The sequence below is a fragment of the Ambystoma mexicanum genome, chromosome 1q, assembly GCF_040938575.1.
Source record: "Ambystoma mexicanum isolate Mex_15411 chromosome 1q, UKY_AmexF1_1, whole genome shotgun sequence".
Lineage (NCBI taxonomy): Eukaryota > Metazoa > Chordata > Amphibia > Caudata > Ambystomatidae > Ambystoma > Ambystoma mexicanum.
This window is the reverse complement of record NC_090922.1, coordinates 23,851,452-23,871,864: the sequence shown is the minus strand read 5'-3', so window position 1 is coordinate 23,871,864 and position 20,413 is coordinate 23,851,452. Positions and strand designations below refer to the sequence as shown.

General features: G+C 46.8%; 1 protein-coding gene across 1 annotated transcript in view; it reads right to left on the bottom strand.

Moving 5' to 3' along the window:
* Window positions 1–20,413, bottom strand: part of IGSF8 (immunoglobulin superfamily member 8) — a 395,119-nt gene that overhangs the window by 104,206 nt on the left and 270,500 nt on the right. The window lies entirely within an intron of this gene.

Here is a 20,413-nt window from a genome sequence, read left to right as displayed (position 1 = left end):
CAGAACCAGCTGTGAGACTGTTAATTCTCCCTTAAGAGGCGAACATGGTGGGTGATGAAAAATAGGAGGCGAGCATAATGTATGAAATCATGACTAAAAAGCAGATGACTATCAGCAATATGTTCTCACACTGTGCTTCTTTAAGCCTTGATGATACAGTTTTAAAACACACAGCTCACCGTACTTTGCATGCTGTAATATTCAATTCAGGATAGGGACAATGAAGCAATAGTCAAGCGATGACCATCTTAATTCGGCACTCCACACACAAACCCCCTCACCCCTTCTGCATAGAGGTGCCCCTGATGTAATTTGGGAAGTCGTGAATTTCACCTGCGATATCAAGTATATGCTCATGGGCTTTGCAACGCGGTGGGGGCGCCAAGTGAAGATGGTCAGCCGCTGAATTATAAGGGGTTTGTTGCGATGAATCAGATCACCTTAACTCTTTCTTAACTCAAGTTTTTTCACTGAATTTGGAGACTTTTGTTATACTATAGTTTCTTCGGGCCCACTAACCCTGCCTTTGGCCATGGCCACTGTCCATGCTTCACCAATGATTTTAAAAGAGGGAAGGCCAGTGGCCCTGGTCTATCGTCTGAGGCCCGTAATCCCCCACGGAGCTTAAGATTCACTGGCCATTTAACACTGGGCCACTAGGCAGGGCTGATGGTCTTAGGGTCCACTGGCCACAGCCGGGTCCATTGCGTTCCACTAGCTACAGCGTGCTCATTGTACATGTTGCACCAATTCCACCCAAAGATCCATTAACCCCTGCCTAGTAAATGTGGTCAGTGCAAGTTCAGATGACTTAGCAAGTGTCATTGTTTTCCCTCTCTTCATATTCCAGTCATAATTTACCAGTAATCATTCCAGAGTATGCTGATTCTCCTGGTAATGTAACCTTTGGTGATTCCCGCAGTGACGAGAAAATCCCAGAAAAGTCTTCTCCTTCCTCACTGACACTCGCACCATGTGCCCCCTTCATCTTTTCTTTGCTCCCCCATAACCCTCCATTTTGTTTTCCCTCCCTGACCCTCTCCCATTACCCCCTTTCACACTTTAGTTTGTGTGACGCAGTTTCTTTTCAGAGCACATCTTGCAGCGTTACTGCAGTAATCTTGCGAGATTTCCCCGGGATTCCCCCAATAAGCCGAAACTCTTCTACCCCAAACGGGCTGCGCAGCGTACATAAATCTCCCACACTTCAAATGCTGTCCTTTTCCCCCTTGCCCACCAGTTTACCTGCTGTGAATACACCCCTTTTCCTCCTCCAAAATAGCATATTGTGCACTTTTCCTTTTTGGGTTTTCATCTGTATTCCCACGGAAATGCTTGCATCGAGAATAACAAAAAGTGGCTTTTAATTTCTGAAAAACCCCTCAGCCTCTCTGGTGCAAAGCACCATAGGAGATGCATATGAGCTTTTCAGGAGCACTGGGCACCCGAGTATTAAACACTTACTGGATGGATTTTCCCCCAAACTACCATACGGTACATTTGCAGTGCTTGGTGCCCAAGTTGTTTCTTATTTGAAATATCAATGCAGTTTTTCTCTATGGGAACAAGAATGGGTGTAGGCCCAAAACAACGTTGTTTTCTTGATAACTTTTTCACCTTTTAACACATTTTCCCCCAAATGTCCAAAAATGTGCACAAGAAACTGGTTTAGGGAAAATGTCATCAAAATTCATCCAGCGAGTCAAAAGTTATAAGCAATAGCTTTTTGGGAAAGGGGTTTGTACACAGGCGTCACTTTAACTATAGGGTGCCCAATAACATATTACATAATATACATTTATAGACATACATACAAAGAAACACACATATACACCTTCTGGTAAAACAAAGCTGATTTTGCAGGCTTTAGGTCCGAAGAGTATTCAGTGGCTTAAGGGTTTCTCGCAATCTACATGAGTTTGCTAATCATTGGGGAGAAATATGCATGGTCTATTGTGTGCAAATATGGAATTGTTAGCTTTCCTTTCTAACTGAAAATGGTGAGGAAGTAGGTTTAAAGGGAAACAGGGAAGTGGTTCTTTCATATAAAGAAAAATGAAAGGAGACTATCTCGAAGTTCAAGGATTCCCATACACAATGAAAATGCTGCTCTAGACACATGCGTTTTTTCATGGTCTACTAAGGACCCTATTCCAGAGGCGTTGCTTTTTGGGCTTGGGGGTCGAGGGTGCTACAGTCTACAACTTTATTTTGGCGTTCCGGCATAAAAGTATTTCACAACAGCTAAACAACAACACAAATAATTTAAACATAGGACATTTCATTCTTATTGAGATTAAATTAGATTAAGTACAGTAACAATAGGACACAATACTATTCCAGGAGGGGCTCAGTTGATGGCGTAGCCTTCCCGACTTGGATTGGGAAGGGGGCGAGGGCTTCAGTTCACCATTTGTGGCATGCCAAAAGGTATCACCCAGAATCCTATTCCCCAAGGGGACACTGTTAGCTCCCGAGATCACAGGCTGTTATGAGAGATTTTCATGGGGTACAACAGTCATACCCCAGGGGAAGGCACTAAGTTCTAGAACCCTGTTCGCTGGGAGGGTGGCATATCATACCAGAATTCAATATGCTTCTGGCCACACGTAACTTCCTAAAGTCAATTCTAACAGAGTCGAAGTCATGTCCCTCCTCTTGGCTAATTCTAATCCAACTTGCTCCCGTGTTACAAATAGACAGCCCTTTGCTACCGGGGCACTTATGGATTTGGCACTTACTCCGATTCTGCTAGCATGCCCCATCCCACTCTGTGTGGCTCTAGTATTGTTCAGGGTGGTTATGGGAATCGGCATATTTAAGGCCCTGTTCCCCCTTCTAGGCTTTTTCGAGATCCCCCTTGCCCAATCTCCTTCCCAATGGCTTCAAACAGGGATAGGATCAGATTCTTTATAGTCAAAGGTTTCGATAAGACAATTTCGCATTTCCACTCCTTGGTCACTAGGCCCCCCTCGCCATCTGGTCAGGGGTACAATTTGCAGCTTGCTCAATGCAGAACGGTGGATGGAGTGGGCTGCTGCCCTGTTGGTGAGCAATATTCTTGATGGGCAAAGGAGACTTTTCGCCGCTGGTCACCTTTGGTGAAATTGTACTCGCCATCTTTGGTGTGATTACTTTCTCCCCGCATTTAGTGCGAGAGCCTCAGGGGTATCTGAGAGAACTGGCTGGGAGTGAAGGGACGGGGCTAAGGGTTGAAGCTGCAGGGGCGACGGGGGTCACAGTAGTGGCCTTGGGTGTGTCGCTTGAAACATCATTAGATAAATCGAGTGCAGCGATAGTCGGGAGCATGCTGCAGTGGGTCCTCAGGGGATAATTGGTTGACAGTGTGCTTGGTCCTTTCATCAGAAGCTGCCCCACAGCCCGGGCTACACACAGCATCAGTTCCTTTGTTGGTTGGGCGTAGGACGTTGTTGGCTTTAATGCAAGCCTCAGTGACTCGTACAGTATTTTTGGCCCCCAGGGATCCAGGCTTGTGTGGGCATTGAATGAGCCAAGAAACGGATGCATTTCGCTATTCAAGGTACAGGCCTCCCCCAAATGTCTCACAGAGCTGCTTGGTTTGTTTTTGGCAGCACTCAGTAGAGGGAGTGCGGGTGAATTTTTCTTTTTTATGGTGAGAATTTTTCACTTACACACAGATGCAGGTATTAAAGGTTTCGTGGTTGATGAAATGGCGAATAGGCTGGCCAGGGGCTAAATGGGTGCCATCGGAAACGAGTCGATCTGGGGCCTGCCCCACTTGGTGAAGATGTGGTGCACTTAGTTCCCACTCGTGGCAGAAGCGCAACTCCCTGCTGAGGGAGTCTGCAATGGTGTTCTTGACTCCCGCTAGGTGAATTGAAACAAGGAACATTTCTTGTCCGACGGCCAAGCGCCACAATTCCTGCGCTTCCTTGGAGAGGGCCAGGGAGCGAGTGTCCCCTTGTTTCCTGATGTAGAACATCATGGTGGTATCTGTGAAGATCCTCACCACCTTGCCATTCAGGGACGGAAGGAACGACTTGAGGGCCCAGAACACTGCCATAGCTCCAGGATGTTGATATGGAGATCCTTCTCCTCTGGCAGCCACAGGCCTATGGGCGTGAAGACATCCGGTGTGGGCTCCCCAGCCTTCCAGGGAAGGGTCCGTCGTGACCATCTCCTGGAATGGAGGGTTCTGAATCCCTGTGCCTTGGGCGATGTTGGAGCAGTCACCCATGCACCTTTTCGCCCAACAGAACTTTTCGTCCAGAGTGATCTTGTCTGTGAAGTTTCCAGACACCTGCACCCAGCGAGCATCCAGAAACTCCTGAAGAGGTTGCATCTGTAACCTGCAGAGCCGGATGAGGTAGATGCAGGACGACATCATGCCTAGCAACGACTTGATGGTCCGCACCGTGGCCGTCTTCATCAGAAACAGCTGCTGCACCTTCCCTGAATGGTGTCTACCCTCTCTTCTTAGGGCGATGCTAGGCAGGACACTATCGATCCTGGCTCCAAGGAACAGCGCGTTCTGCGATGGCGTCAAGCAGGACTGGATAACTGATGGAGAATCCCAGATCCGTCAGCAGTTTGACGGCCGCCTACGTGTGTCCAACGGCCAACTCCTGCGAGCGAGCCCGGATTAGCCAGATGTCGAGGTATGGGTATACATGAATCCCTGTGGACGCAGATGGGCCGCCACTGGTATCAGGCACTTTGTGAACACCCTGGGGGGTGATGTTAGGCTGAAGGGTAGGGTCTTGAACTGGTAGTGCAGTCCCTGAAGCGTAGACACTTGCAGTGTTTCCTATGAATGAGGACGTGGAAGTAGGCGTCCTCCAGGTCCAGCGATATCAAGAAATCCCCTCTCACCATTTGTCCAAGCACGTGCTGCAATGTGACCATCCTGAATTTTTGAGACTTGAGGTACTTGTTTAGACGTTGCAGGTATAGAATGGACCTCCAGCCCCCACACCTTTCTTTCTTAACACGAAGTATCGAGCAGACTCCGGAGCCCAGCAGTCACTGGGGAACCAGTTATATCGCCCCTTTTCGTAGCATGGCCCGTACTTCCTCTAAGAGCTGAGGGACATGCTGCTCCTAACAGGCCACCAGCGGGATCTGTGGACACCTGTGCTGAAATTCCAGGGAATGTCCTTGGGCAAGAGCGTCCAACACCCATCTGTCAGTGGTGATCTTTCTCCACTCGCTGATGAACCTCGTCAGCCAGCCTCCCTCCAGGGTGCACTGGTGGGGGCCCAACGCCTTGTCTGGTTCAGGCTTGCTTCGGCGTCCTGCCTTGCTTGCAACGATTCTGACCTCCTCCTCCGTAGGCCTGCTACCTGGGTCATGGATCTGGATGGCTGACGGTACAAGGAGGAGAAACCTTTCAACTATCTGCCCAACTTTCCTCTGGAAGAACGAAAGGAAGAGCAGTGCTGTTGGTGCGTGCCCAGGGCACGGGCTATCTCTGTATCCACCTTGATGGCCTGTAGAGACTCGTTGACGGTTTTTCCAAAAAGGCTATTCCTGTCGAAAGGCATGTCCAGTACCTTCGTTTGGACCTCTTGATGAAAATGTGTGGCCTTCATCCAGCCTTGGTAACAAAGGCAGACACCGTTCCCCATCTGGCAGAACCCTGTGTCGGCAACGTCCAGCGCCACTGTGATGGCGTCATCTGATGCCATCTTCCACTCCTGGAAGAGGGCAATCGCCTCCATTCTCTCGTCGCCAGGGAGGAACTCTACAACAGGCCCCAGCTTGTACCATAGCTCCATGTCGTACCTGGTTGGGATAGCCAGTGCGCTGGCCACCTTGATGGTGGACGCTGCAGTGTAGTTTACCTTCCTCCCCATGGCATCCAACTTCTTGCCCTCGCTGTACGGAAGACGAGGACGAGCTAGATGACCTCTTCCTTGCGGTCGCCGAAACCACCAAATCCGGCGATGGTTGCGACCTCAGGCAATTGGTTGCGGATTCCGGTACCCGCTACTTCTCCAGCCTATCTCTCTTAGCCGGAGCCGTGCAAGGGTTCTTCAAGAGGGCCAGGCCCTGCTCCCACGCGTTGTCCAGTGGGGTACCGCCATAATTGTCTCCCTCTTGGCCTCGCGCCTCTGGTATAGCAAACCCTCCTTCCTGGTCTCCTTGGGCACGAGCTGGAACAGTTCGGAGGCTTTGCTGATCATAGAATGGAACAATCCCACGTCGTCCAGTGGAGATACCCTAGGCTGCAGGGAGCCGCTGCCCGCTCCGACGATATCGTTGTGGCCGTATCCGTCCCCGCAACTATGTCCGGGTATGCTGGGGGAGATGGGACCCGAAGGGGGTGTGGAGGCTGAAAAGGGGGCGGCGGATGGTGCGTTCTTTTCTTCTTCGGAGGCCTGGGGGACGGTTGGAAGAGGCTCTTGTGGCATCCTCTTCTGGATCTGCGACACCAAGGTGTGGAGGGTTGATAGGATGTCCAGAGACACAGTCCCTCAGCAGAACTGGCGTGATCGCAACATTGTACCCTGCGTCGCCTTCGTCACCCTCTTCCACGTCCTCGTGGACCGTGTGCATGGACTCCATATCCTTGTCCTCCGTGGACGAAATTTCCATTACTTGAGCCCCGGCTTGGGACTGATCCGGGGCCTCCTTGCCCACCCCTTTTTTCCACCCTGAGGGGCTGGAACCAGGTTCTGAGGGTATGTCACCTTCTCTGGAGTGCCGGTAGACCATGTCAAAGTCACCACTGTGGCTTCTCACCTTGGAGGGAGGGATACCTTCAACACTGTGGGGGTTACTCTCTCAGGGTCAGCCCCTTTAGCTTTCCAAAGAGCAGCCGCCACCAGCTCTATCGTCGACAAAGACTTTTCTTGTGCCGCCTCGACCTTCTTGGGCAGCTCGCCCTTCTTTTCCTCCGTCCGCGGCTTCTCCCGCAGCTTAGCCGAGTTGTACGACTTCCTCTTCGAGAAGGAGCTCTATTCCCAGCTGGCAATGGAGGGTGATGTCGATCGCGGCCAGCCTGCCATTGGACCCGCTTCCGCAGTGACCCCAGGTGACCCAGACTTGCAGTGCTTGGCTTTATTTTGGGCCCCCATGGATGAGGCGCTTTTACAGGATTTGGAAGCCCGCTCCTCGGACCGACCGGCCTTGGGTGAGGCATGTCCCTGCTCAGGACACAGGGCAGAGGCCTTGGCATTCAGCCACGTCACCAGTCTACTGTGCCTGTCCTTTGTCGTCTTCTGGGAGAATCCGTGGCAAATCTCACAATCCTCTTCGCTGTGGTCCAGATTAAGGCAGTAGAGGCATTGAAGGTGCTTGCCCTCCACAAACACGTTTCCAGAGCCCTGCACTTGGATCTTCCTTCTTTCTTCTCCTCCGTCATGGTCAGTGGGCGTGAAGTATGCCCGATGGACTTCTAGAAATTCTGACGAGCTTCGCTCTTGAGGGGCGCTGAACTTCATCGACAACGGATCCCCGCTGTCGGCAGATGGAGAGAAGAGCACATGGGCTTTTTTGAAACAAAAATAGAACCTTTTTCTGTGAAAAAACCTAAAAGTAGCTGGCATAGCAAAACTCGAGGACTCTCAACACTGAAGCGTGCGGTATAAATCTGAAGATGGCTGCCAGAGAAGGGGTTTAGGGAGAGGGCTGTCATTGGCTGCGGGTAGTATGACCCAGAGGACGAGGATTCCCAGCCTGACAACGGGGAATATCAATGAGCATGTGTATCCATGCCAGACCCCATGCTGGAGAAATAAAGTTTAAGCCAAGCTTTGAAGACACACACAGTTGGGCTAGCTTTGATTGTGACGAGCAGCGGCCTCCAGTGGAGCAGGTCAAGTAGGGATAAAGAGTGGGAAGGAACAGGAGGCTCAGAGAAGGCATGCGCCAGAAAATGGTTGAGTTCAGAGGAGGATCGGAGGGAACGTAATGGTCATTAAGCAGAGATACAATCAGATAAGTACTGAGGATTAAAACCATTGACAGCTTTGTAGACTAGGAGAAGGAACTTGAAAAGGGAGCAGTTGTGCATTGAGAGCCAACCAACATGTGGGTCGGTAGAAGCAGGGGAGGATCAGAGTAGGTTGTAAAGTGTGTGGGTAGAAAAGTGGAGGACTTTGCCTAGAGGGAGGATGTAGTAGAAAGGAAACCCAAGGACTAGGCTTGAGCAGAGCCGAGCAGCAGAGACAGTTGTAGGGATAAATTGTAGCAGTCGGCGGTCCCCATCAAAGAGGACCCCAAGATTGCAAGCCTTGGGCAGGAAGCAAGAGTTCATGCGGGAAAAGGATAGGTCAGTGGATGGAAGAGATTGCATTGGAAGGCGGGAGAAAGAAGACTTCAGTTTCCGAAGAGTTCAGCATGAGGCAGCGAAAAGCCAACCAGTGATGAATTGCAGCAAGATCGTTCATATTACTTTCCGAGATGGTTATGGTAAAGGAGGGAAAAAATAACAATATTTGAGTATCATCGGCAAAAAGGTGATAGTGAAAGCCAAGGCAAGAGATTTGTCATCCTAGAGCAGCTGTATAGAGTGTGAAGAGCAGAGGTACAAGGCCTGATTCTCGAGGGATGTAGACAGGGAGAGGGGTAGTGTCAGAGTTAATCTGGGAGAAGGTGACCCAGGCAAGAGCAGATTTGCAAAAAAACAGGGACTCTGGAGAGTGAGAAGGAGAGACGTGTGGTCAACACCAAGGTTCAAAAGGATGAGTAAAGAAGAGAGTTTGGAGGGGTGAGCATCGGAGACAATTGATACATAAATGAGTGCAGTCCCAGTGTAGTGTTTAATACAGAAGCCAGATTGCTGGGACGTTTGGGTCACCAGAGGGTTTCTTCAATAGATGTAAGACAATTGCAAATTTGAAGGAGGGAGGGAAGAGTCCAGTAGTTAGAGAGAAGTTAAAGAGCTCAGAGAGATAAGGGCAAGTGATTGAGACCAAGTCTTTGAGCATTTGTGGAGCAAAAGGGTTGATATGCATGCCAAATGGTTTGGTTCTGCAAAGTATGGGTAATAATTCACCCTTTGTTGCAGGCTTAGAGATACAGTTGTACCCATAAATATGGACTGGAGTTAAACACCAGGTTCCAGACCAAAGCAGAATGTTGTGGGACTGTGGAAACACCACCAAGTCGGAGTTATCCATATTTTTAGAGACATTCGCAATATTCCCGCTGAAAATGTGATAAGTTTCTTCTCACGTAATGTCCCAACAGCAAAGGATTGGCCAGTAAAGGCTCACTGTACAGTATTTCTTAAAGTCCTTCTCTTCTCACTGAGCATTTTATTTGCCCACTCTTACTCCCATTAGGACTAGGTTGTGAGAGAGTTGACGTCATTTATCACTGTGTCATGGAATGTTCTTTGCTAATTCTTTAATACGGACTAATTCATCTAATTAAGGCTGCTGTATTGGTAAGTTCCTTTAAAGTAGGAACCTGTCACTCCCATGACAGTGTCCTATTCATAGATACTAAAGACATAGGTTCATTGAATGCAGTAGTTTAGATCTTCAAATATTACAAGGCTCACACTCTACGCTGGCCTCTTGCTATCAGGACCTGTAGGAAGCGAGGGTCAGGTGGTGGGAAGGGTTGCAGAAACTCAAAAAAATGTAATGCCCTAAATGGTGTTAAATAAGAAGTTATAAAGATGCTGCCAACGTCGCCCGTAGATTGTGGTGCATTGTCACCCTCTTTGTCTGTTGTTTGGGGTCTCATTACAGGTAAACAATGGGGGAAGGTGACTAAATATTCCATCAACCCCGTTTAAGCTTACCAGTGACTCCTGCCAACATAATCGAATTTGCTAATTGGGTCCTGAAGAAAGTGGGATAAAAGAAATTAAATAACCCACTGAAACCAGGTGACCATAGAAGAACAAGTTACTTACCAACTGGTAACGCTCTTTCGATTGGATGTTCCTCCAACATATTCTTCATCTTAGATGTATTCCATCCAGCTTTGCTGCTCTTCAGAAATTTCTTCGTCAGAGGGAGCCGTGGGTCGATGTCGTCGAGTCGATGGTCCCTCGAAGGCATCAGTCGAGGGCGACGTCATCGGGTGTATAGGTAGCACGCGCGGCGCCCCTTGGCCTCAGTTCTGTTTTTCCCCTCTTTTGTATCTGTGATCTTGTACTGTGTAGATTGTGCCGGCAGACAGGTATCAGCCTTGCGATATTTGAGATGGCAATAACCCGGAAAAAATCTACAGAGGGGTCGGTTGGGAGGGCGATGAGGAATACGTTGGAGGAACATCCAATCGAAAGAACATTACCAGTTGATAAGTAACTGGTTCTTAGAGTGGATTGTGTCCTCCAACGTATTCCTCATTTTAGATAGGCTCCCAAAGCAGTATTTTGCATAGTTCCTCTGGAGGAGGGGTCAGATTTTTTTCACCAATGTCTTTAGATGGCGGAATAAAGCACTGCTTTTCCAAAAGTCAGCTCCCTACACTCGGAAGCATCCAGGTTATAGAATTTTGAGAAGGTGTGAAGTGAAGACCAAGTTACTGCTTCGCAAATCAACCTTATCGGGACACCTCTCTGAAGGGCTGTGGAAGAGGCGATGCTTCGGGTGGAATGAGCCCTTAACCCTTCTGGTGGGTCTTTTTGTGCTAGTCTGTAGCATTCTGAAATGCAAAGCTCGATCCAGCGTGAAATTGTCTGTTTTGTTACTGATTGACCCAGTTTTCTTCCTGTGTAGCCTATAAACAACTGGTTGTCCACTCTAAGCCTAGAAAGCCTAGATATGTAAAAGCTTAAAGCTCTTTTTTGGGTCCAGTCTGTGTAATCTTTCTTCCTCCTTAGAAGGATGAGGTGGAGGATAGAATGAGGGTAAAACTATTTTCTGACTTAAATGAAAATCAGATATTACCTTCGGTAAAAATGATGGTTTAACCCTCAATACAACTCTGTCCTTATGGAACACAGTATAGGGTGGCCCAGAAGACAGTGCCTGCAATTCGCTCACTCTTCTTGCTGATGTTAGAGCAACTAAAAAGGCTGTTTTCCATGTTAATAATCTTAATGGACACATGTGCATAGGCTCAAAAGGGGCACACATTAAGAATTTTAAGACTAAATTTAGATCCCAAATCGGTACTTGAAATGGGTGAGGAGGAAACACATTAGTGAGACCTTTTAAGAATTGTGTTATCAAGGGAATTTTGAAGTAAGAGCATTCTTCCGATGAGCGCTTGAAAATGTAAAGCGCTGCAAGGTAACCTTTTATTGTTCCGATATTCAGGCCTCTATGTGCTAGGGTCAGAAGGAAAGATAGAACTTCCGGAATAGAACATAGAAAAGGATCGACTTTTTTTTCCTGCACCAGTTGCAAAACTTTTTCCAACGGCAACGGTACAGAGATTTTGTTGCTGGCTTCTTGCCGAAAGCAACACCTCCGTAACATCATCTGGAAGGTTCCAATCCCTGTATCTCAGCCTTTCAGATACCAAGCATGAAGGTTGAGTGTTCTGACCTGTGGGTGGAGAACCTGACCTTCCATTTGAGAGTGAAGGTTCTCTCTCTGAGGAAGACGTACTGGAGGACAGATGGACATATCTAGAAGGTCCGGATACCATGTTCTCCTGGCCCAATCCGGAGCAATTAGGATCATGCAGTTTCCGAAGCATCTCAGCCTCCTGATGACCTGAGGAATGACGGGAATCGGAGGGAGCACGTACAATAGTGGGAAATTCCAATCCACCACGAACGCGTCCCCCAGGGCTCCTCTCGGGGGAAATTCCCTTGAGCAATGCCTTTCGCATTTTCGGCTTAGCACGTTTTCCTCATCCACCACGAGTGGCCTTTCTATGGCCCCTTTGGCTGGCCATTCCTCTCGCCTTCCCGTATGAGGTGTAATAACGATAGGATCGTCCCCTCCATGATTGCCCTTGCGCACCAAAAGGCTGAGGTTGCCTAATAGCAGCTCCTAAAGATTTAGCCACTGCTTTTGAGGTCTGCAACCTCTCAAGGCTCTCGTCAGCCTTGTTGCCAAAAAGGTGAGACCCGTCAAAAGGCATGTTCAAAAGGCGGTTCTGTACGTCCGGTGCAAAACCCAACTTCCGTAACCACGCAAACCTGCGCATTACCGTGCTAGTTCCCATGGACCTGCTTACACTATCCGCAGTGTCCAATCCAGATTGAAGAGATTCCTGCATGGCCTCCTTTCCATCTCTAACGATGGCTAGGAAACCTTCCCTTTCTTCCCCTTCTGGTATGTGCTCCGCCGCCATTGCGATGCACTCCCACAGAGTGTACGACAATTTTGCCAAGGCACATGTGGAGTTGGCAGATTTTAATGCCATGCTCCTGGCTGAAAATACCTTCCGTGCCCAACCATCCACACGCTTATCGTCTCTGTCTGGAGGGATAGACGGGTACGCAAATTTGTTGGAAGCTGTGGCTGCCTCTGTGACCAAACTCTCGGGAGTTGGATGTTTTGATAGATAGCGGGGTTCGCTACTGGCTGGGTGGTATTTTGATGCGAGGGATTTATTTACCGGAGGAATAGAATCCGGAGTTTCCCAATTCTTGGCCACCCTGTTTTGTAAGGCTACGTGAAAAGGTAGTACTGGGTCTTCAGTGGGACCATGGTCCAATATGTCTGTTAAATCGTCCTGGACGAATTGGGCTGGTGGTCTAGCCCATCCCAAGTAATCTACCACCTTGGTCATTAACGGACGGTAAGATGGACTGGCATGCCCTCCTGGATCTGGTCTACCAAAGTCATTCTCAGGAGAGGTGTCAATGCCACTTGCATTGTGTAAAGACTTCACCAAATCCCTCATTCTGCTTTCCTCCGAGATCAAGCATTCTGGGACATTTGGCGTGCCATATTCCAATCCAAAAGGTTCATTTTCCTCCTCGGATCTCTCCTGTTCCTCAAAAAATTGAGGTCAAGGATTTGAAAAACTCCTTCCTAGGGAGAGGCTTGAAAACCTTCTCTGGGAGAGGAGGAGGGAGAGGTGTAGTACCAGACTCTGAAGAAATTACATGTTTTGTAACTTTCTCCTTCCCTTTTTCTGGCTGCCCTGGCTTGGTTGGAGCCTTTGGCGCCGAGGGTTTCGGCGTTGACGACAGGGTCTGCTTCGAGGGCGTTGAGGTGGCCTTCAACGGTTTCCCCTTCGAGGTGTGATAGGTCTCGCTTCGGGTTCTAGATCGATGCCTTTCGCGTCGAGGAGATTTTTCCCCATGGGGTCTCGACTCGATGCTAGAGGCTTTTCGATCCTTCCGACCTACCTGTAGCTTTCCTCTCCTTTCTCGCAAGGCCTTCCCCGTCATCGCCGGACACTTCGAACAGGCCTCCATGTCGTGGCCTTCCCCGAGACACCACAAACACTCGCGGTGCGGGTCCGTGATCGACATTTTTGTGCTGCACGACTTGCATTTCTTAAAACCCGATCTCGGGGTCGTGGTCGGCGTCGATGACGAGGACATAATTACTTCTCGTTATATTATATTTCTTGACAGAACTCGAAGCGCCGAATGTCCGAAGCAACGTAACTGCGGAAAAACGGAACTGAGGCCAACGGGTGCCGCGCGTGCTACTTATACACCCGATGACGTCACCCTCGACGGAGGCCTTCGAGGGACCATCGACTCAATGACATCGACGCACGGCGCCCTCTGCCGAAAAAATTTCCGAAGAGCAGCAAAGCTGGATGTAATACATCTACGATGAGGAATACGTTGGAGGACACAATCCACTCGAAAAAGTGGGATGTCCAATTAATGGTTGGACACCCTGTGGGAACTATTGTTTATAACCTCTAGTGAGCAGATGAGTGGGGAGCATTAAAATATGTTACCCTTCCTTCCTGTGCTCACATTCTGGCTTTTCCCCAGATTTTATAAATTGACGCATTGGTGCCACTGTGGCCACTTCCTGTTTTCAGGATTTGTCTTCATAGACTTTAGGCTAGCTTCTTATCTATCCCCTTATGCTAGATAAGCGGCACTCCCTAGGGATTGACACTCATGGAGGGTTAGTTAGTGTTGGTTGGAGGGAAAGTTTAGTTAAGCATTAGCCTTTTCCAATATAAAAGCAAGCGTTTTGGAACTATACTTTTGCGTGTTTACACTAGATTGCGCCACGTAAATCCCTCCGAAGAACAGCCAGACTCATTGACAAATGACCAAATCTACACCTGCCCTAACACTCTTACAGAGTCACTGATCTGTCGCGAGATCCCTCAACTTCCCTAAATGCCACTATGCCAATGTAGGTTGTACTCTGCAGAGATTATTAATGAGTTGTGACACAGAGAGATAAAATGACTCCACATTAATTAAAAATTCACTATATGCTTAATTTTCGTGACACAAGGAATAAGGTTCGACTTATCCCATGGGGACAGGGTTAGGAATGTACAATAAGCACTCTGGGTCTCCGCCCGGTCTCTCACTTCCTTAAGGACCATGATCCACAGTCCTTCCCACACTCCCTTAGTTCAGGGCAGCCTCCGCGGAGGGTATATTCGTTACTTACAGTGTCTGGGATGGTATACTGTCCTAAACATGCCTCTGTGTTCTTCTTGGCCAATACTGAAGTCATCAGGGTCACTCGTTGGTCCTCCCAGACACTCATAGCAAGTATCCTGAGGCCTTCTGCCAGAAACTGACCCAATACTTTAGGAGACTGCAACAAGTGGATCTCCAGATATTTTGAAGTGCACACTCGGTGATCCCTCACCGTTGACTATGTTGGCAATGGATGACAGAAGTTGTAGTTCAAAACATCTGGAGACCCAAAGGTTGGAAAGCCAAACGTTGCAAACCCTTGAACTAGTTGGATCCAACAGTACTCTTAAAATTCCTTTCTTAGTGATTCTTGTCTGACTAATGTTTCAGATAATAATTTACCTATGGGCTTCTCTCCCAGGTTTCATATTTGGGCACATTTTCACCACTTAAGGAGCACCTTTATGGCCCATGTCTTAAAGCTGGCTACTTTCTTTTTTAGCCCTGCAGCACTTGCTCCCATTTCCCCCTCCTGGTCGTCCCCTTCACCACTTTATTACTATTTGATTGCACCTTTATTTGACAGCCTGCATCTTTCCTACTAATTTCAGTCTCTCCCCTTGCTCCTCTCTAAATGTGTGAATCTGCCTCCTTTGCTTGTTCTATTTCTCCCGACGGTTCTTCTCCTTCCATTCCTCCAGCTGTTCCTTGTCTGCCATATTCTTTGTTTTCAAATTGGTGGTCTTCTCCTCCTATTCACTATTTTTAGATAGTTCTCCTCTGTAGCACATGTTCTTCACTGTTCCTTCACTCTTTTGAGAAGTTTTCCCTTACCCTGCTTCACTCTTTCCTAAATGTGCCTCAATCTGCTCTGGCTTTTTGCTCCTCTTCCTGCTGTCTCCTCTCTCCAACCCTTCAAATTATCCCTTGTTGTCCTCTTGTCCTCTCACTCCGTCAGCCTTGTCAACACTCTTGAACTATCTCCTAGCACCCACGAGTTCTTGATGGGTCGCACATTAATGTGTTCCATGCCCATGTAATTGGAGTCTTAAGCTGGACAATAGCGTCAGCTGGGGCAACATAGAACAAGCTTCCTGGTTGGTTAAAGTGGGTGCCAACTTTAACTTCCCCAGGTGAAACTCCTGCTATAGGCCGATGCACAGCTCTGGACACCAAGGACATATAGAGGCCTTCGCCATCCTGAAGTGAGGCAGTGTTTCTTTTCCACCCGCCTAACTACAGGATGGCTCTGCAGTAGTGCATAGTTTATTTAATCTTCCACTTTATAACATGACATTATCATGTAAAGACATACAGCTCTCAACCAACTCAGAGGGGTTAATTTGTGAACTTTTTTAAATCACCATATTTGCTTATGTCCGAACTCGAATTCTCAAATGTCATGCTGCAGCTCACGGATCCATCAGACGCTGAGTTTGTAAGTGATATTCTTCACATCCCAAAGGGATTCCCTTCATGTGTGTACCTTGCACTTCCTGGGTCATGCAAGGCACTTCTAGAAGTCACAGGCACGATAGGAAATGAGGTACGGGGTGGGGTTAAGTGCTTGTGGGGACCCTGGTGTACTGGCTCTGGGGCCAGCATCGAGGAGCACGTAGGTATCCCCAAACCCCAGGGCCACCTAAACCAGTGATGTCACAGGGCAACACTGGAGGAACATGTAAAAGGAATGTGCATGTAATGCACCACAGAGGGCTCCAAACAACAAGTACTTCTCAGCAATTATTTTAACAAATAAAATCTAGGTCCTTCTAATCTGGGTGCTTTTTTAGAAAATATTGTATTGAGTTTTATCATAAATAAAACAAACTAACAATAGTATGCTGCAGAGACTAACTAAATACAAAAAATAACATCTCACTTAAACAATTATGGGAGCTTTTCTAAAGGAGTTTCTGTATATTTTTCGGCTGAGATTCTCAAAGCACAGTATTGATATTTTCAATTATGATTCCATTGAACTAGTACAGTTAATAGGCAGGATATAATTACAGATGGTACATGTACCTCTTTGAACATACTTTCAAATTGGAAACGTTTTCTTCTGCATTGCATGGTTTTGATAAGATGGGACAAAGGGTAGTACAGTTTTTCATCAAAAATCCTTGGGAAGGTGATCAATAAATAACCCATTGCTAGAGTGAATCCAACAATCTGCTTCATGACCACCTGGCTGGCTAGAGGGACTTGTGTTCATGAGAGATGAGATCCTCCAGACACCAAGCATTGACTTCTCTGTCATCCTCGTCCTGTTCAACCCACCAGTCACCTCTGAGATGCTCATCTATTCCACCCCGCTGAATAGCTTGCAAAATTATTTTGCCATGAATTGCAGCTTGCGTGGGTGGATTTTGCCATTCCTTCTTGATAGAGAGCTCATAGTCATGTCTGGTCCCTGTACTCTCATTGAAGAATCTGCAACTGCGGAGTTCCCCAAGGATCCATTCTCTCCCAGTAGCTCTCCAGCACTTGCCTGAAACCCTTGTTGGATCTCATTGCCTCTTTCTCCCTCGCCTGCTATACTTATTCGTACAATAACCAGATTACCTTCAGACTGGGAGGTGATGTTGTTCCCGATACCAGCTCCATATCAACCTTTCGCAAGTGCTTCTTTGACTCGATGTTCATTGACCACCTGTCCTTAAATACCTCAAAAACTGGAATCATGGACCTGGGTACCTCTATACCTCGTCTTCCTTGCATCTATGGGCTCCCCTCCAAACTTGGTCCATGTTGCAAGAAATCTGGTGGTTATCTTTAATGGCTCTCTCTCCTTCAACCCGCATGTCGAAGAGAAGAAAGAAAAATCACAATTACTTCTTCATACTCTTAAGTGCATACTGCTTTTTTTTAACTAAAGCCATGCTTCTTATCAGACTTAACTATTGTTATGTCTTTATGGCCTCCCCAAGAATCTCACCCATCAAAGGCACATTTTCCAAGACAGGGCTGCAAGAGTTATCCATGGGTTGGGATCTAGGAATCACATTACTCTGTGCATGAAGTCATTGCATTGGCTTCCAGAGGATTCTCTGGTTACTTTTAAAACACTCATTAGCCAGCGCAGCGTGTGCAAAGGAGTATTGGCAGTGTGTACCTCCAGCAACAGTTTAAAAAGTACTCACAGGATTACTACGTTCTGCCTTCTCCCTGACTCTTTCCATCAACATAGCAAAGAAAAAGAAGTCAGGGGCAAGAACTGGGCAGTGCTGGCAAACACCTATGGAATGAACTGCCCAGCATACTCAGGGATGAAGAAAAGCACCTGCACTAATAGAAAAAGACTCAAGCCTTTGGCTATTTAAAAACGTTTTTGACCTCATGCCTCCACTTTTCCTCATTTCGTTCTTTCCCAAGACGTTTCTCTGCACCTCCACTGCGCTTATATGGACCATTTCACTAGTTCGCCCTACTACTCCACCAGCACTCGAGTCTTAATATTTATACTTTTATTTCATGCACTCTGTATATGCATTTTAACCAAGGCACCGACTCCAGCACTTTGGGAACGCCAGCACGTTCACAAAGTGTCATGAGGGAATCACCACCTCCCCCGCCCCCCACCACCCAAGACACCCCAGCATTTATTTATTAATTTTCATAGGTTTCCACCGCACTTTGGCTATTTCTGCAGGCACAGCTAAATAATGACTCTTCTGGAGACAAATGTTTATTAAACGAGCTGGTTACATTTGACCAATAAATACATGTTGCACTACAGGTTTAACTAAATATTTGGGAAACTTATTTACGTGAAGTACTGTGTGACAGTTTTAAAGAGGTCACTATTTCAACAGAAAGTCAAGCATCCATGATGCGGTACACTACTGGAATAATAGCATGTACAGAGCTGGAAGCGCAGGAGGTGGCACCTCGAATCATCCAATTATGCAGCTCCCGAAGCTATCCATCTTTATCTGACGAACTCCCCTCCCTTTCAAGAAACCTTGGCTATAAAGATTACTATAGAATATAATATTATTATAGAAGTAATGTGGAATTATTGTATAAAATTGCATTTTTTGTTACTTGTATAAATGTCAACGTTTTATTATTTTAAACAATATGCATAAAAAAATAAAGATTGTTTCATATCATATTTTGCAATCAACACGAGATGTTTTTATTTTTTCGAATCTAGACATAATGGTTTGATGGCTGCAGGGCTACTTGGTTTTCAGCAGTTTATCCGACAACACTACACGTTTTTAAGCAAGGTATTAATATAGGTTGGGAAATCTTTGATATATTTTATTCTACACTGTATTTTTTTGCATAAACGTGTACACAAAACACATATGAATCGACTATGTTGGCTAATTAACTATTTAACAGCCGGCAACTAAATAATGGGAATCCTTATGTTAAGTAACATAATACAAGGTCTGCTGATAGTGTCCTCTGACCTAATGTGTATAGTCTTATAGATTGATGAACAGCTGCAGGAGATTTAAAGCAAGGATGAGCACATCACCAAAGCTCTTCTTAGCAGGACTGTATTCTTTGGGGTTGCCATTGTTCTGAGGGTGCCTCTGCACTGCTCCTTAAGTGAGTTGGCAGTGTTGCATTAAGGGTAGGGTGCAGACTTTGCACTCACCACTACCCATTAGCTGTGAAAGTGTGTGCTGTCTGTATGTATAGAATTGAGGTGGCAAGTAACTTTTTATGGCTGGCTAGTAGCTTGTAACTTGACATCCCCCACCCCGATTAAGGAGCATCTACTACCTAAATATTGTCGTAATATTTTCTTTGTTCTATTCATTATTAACAACTTAGAAAACAAAATAGAGGAGAAAAATCAGAATAGTTTGTTTTATTGCATTAGTAGCATAGCTGAAGAGATAATGCAAGCTTCTTCAGGGAAATCATTAATGGGGTGGGTTTCTGCCAAGATTTTAAAGATGTTCATACGTTAATATAGTATGCGTGATCGTGGCACTCAATTGACTCCTGCAGAGGTGTTCATTGGGATTGTTAGTGGTAGCTACAGTTTAAAGAATAATCTTCACACACATCCCCAGCCATTAAGAAGGGAAGTGCATTTTGTGACCGATGATCTTCTTTGATAGGCCTATTGCTCATAGAGCAGGTGTTGCAGAAGGTTGTAATCTGCCTAGATCTTATAGTAAAACTTGCAGATGTATATAGAGATAATGCAAAATGGCTGCTCTCCTTTATCTGCATTGCCGGTAGATTCTAAGGGATGCTCTATGGAGGGGTTCATACTGGCAGGAACTACACCACTCCTGCTGTAGCACCTGTGCCCTCCTGGTGGCTTCGTTTTGGCATGTAGGTATCTCAGAATAAAGATATATTTCTACAATATTAAGGTTATAGATGACCCGTCGTCCAATATGACTAAGTTCCCTTAAGGACCAGCGTGGAATGAGCCTCAACACAAAGGCAACCCCAAAGCATGATGGAGGTTAATCCTCTACTTCAATGCCAAACTCGGAATTTGGCAGAGCGGTAAAAATGGTGGGAATTCTGTCATTGCCAAAAAAAGTGGCAGCAATGGAATTGCCACCACTTTTTTACTGCTCTGCCAAACTTAGGAATGAGTCCCAAGATATTTTGCAACATGAGTTTAGGGGGCCCTCAGAATTGATTTACGTGAATTATAAATTGCTGCACACTGCCTACTGGCAGCCGTAGAGAGCAATTGATTGCAGTAGTGTGCAGCAAAATCCTGGATCTAGACTAGCATCGGAGGGACCTATCCGGAACGCAGGACATGTCCTGAAATGCAAGCACCTCTAAAGGTTTGAGGGGTAAGTGTGGACCTGATAGCAGACCACATCCTAACCAGAGTTATCTGTGTTATATCGTGATCACAGGCCAGAGACCACACAACTGAACAGACTGTCTGGTTCCCTGTCCTTTATCTACATATAGGCAATAAAGGTGAGAATGAACAATATGTGCAAGCATCAAGCAATTCTACTTATAAATGTATATAGCAATCTGCTT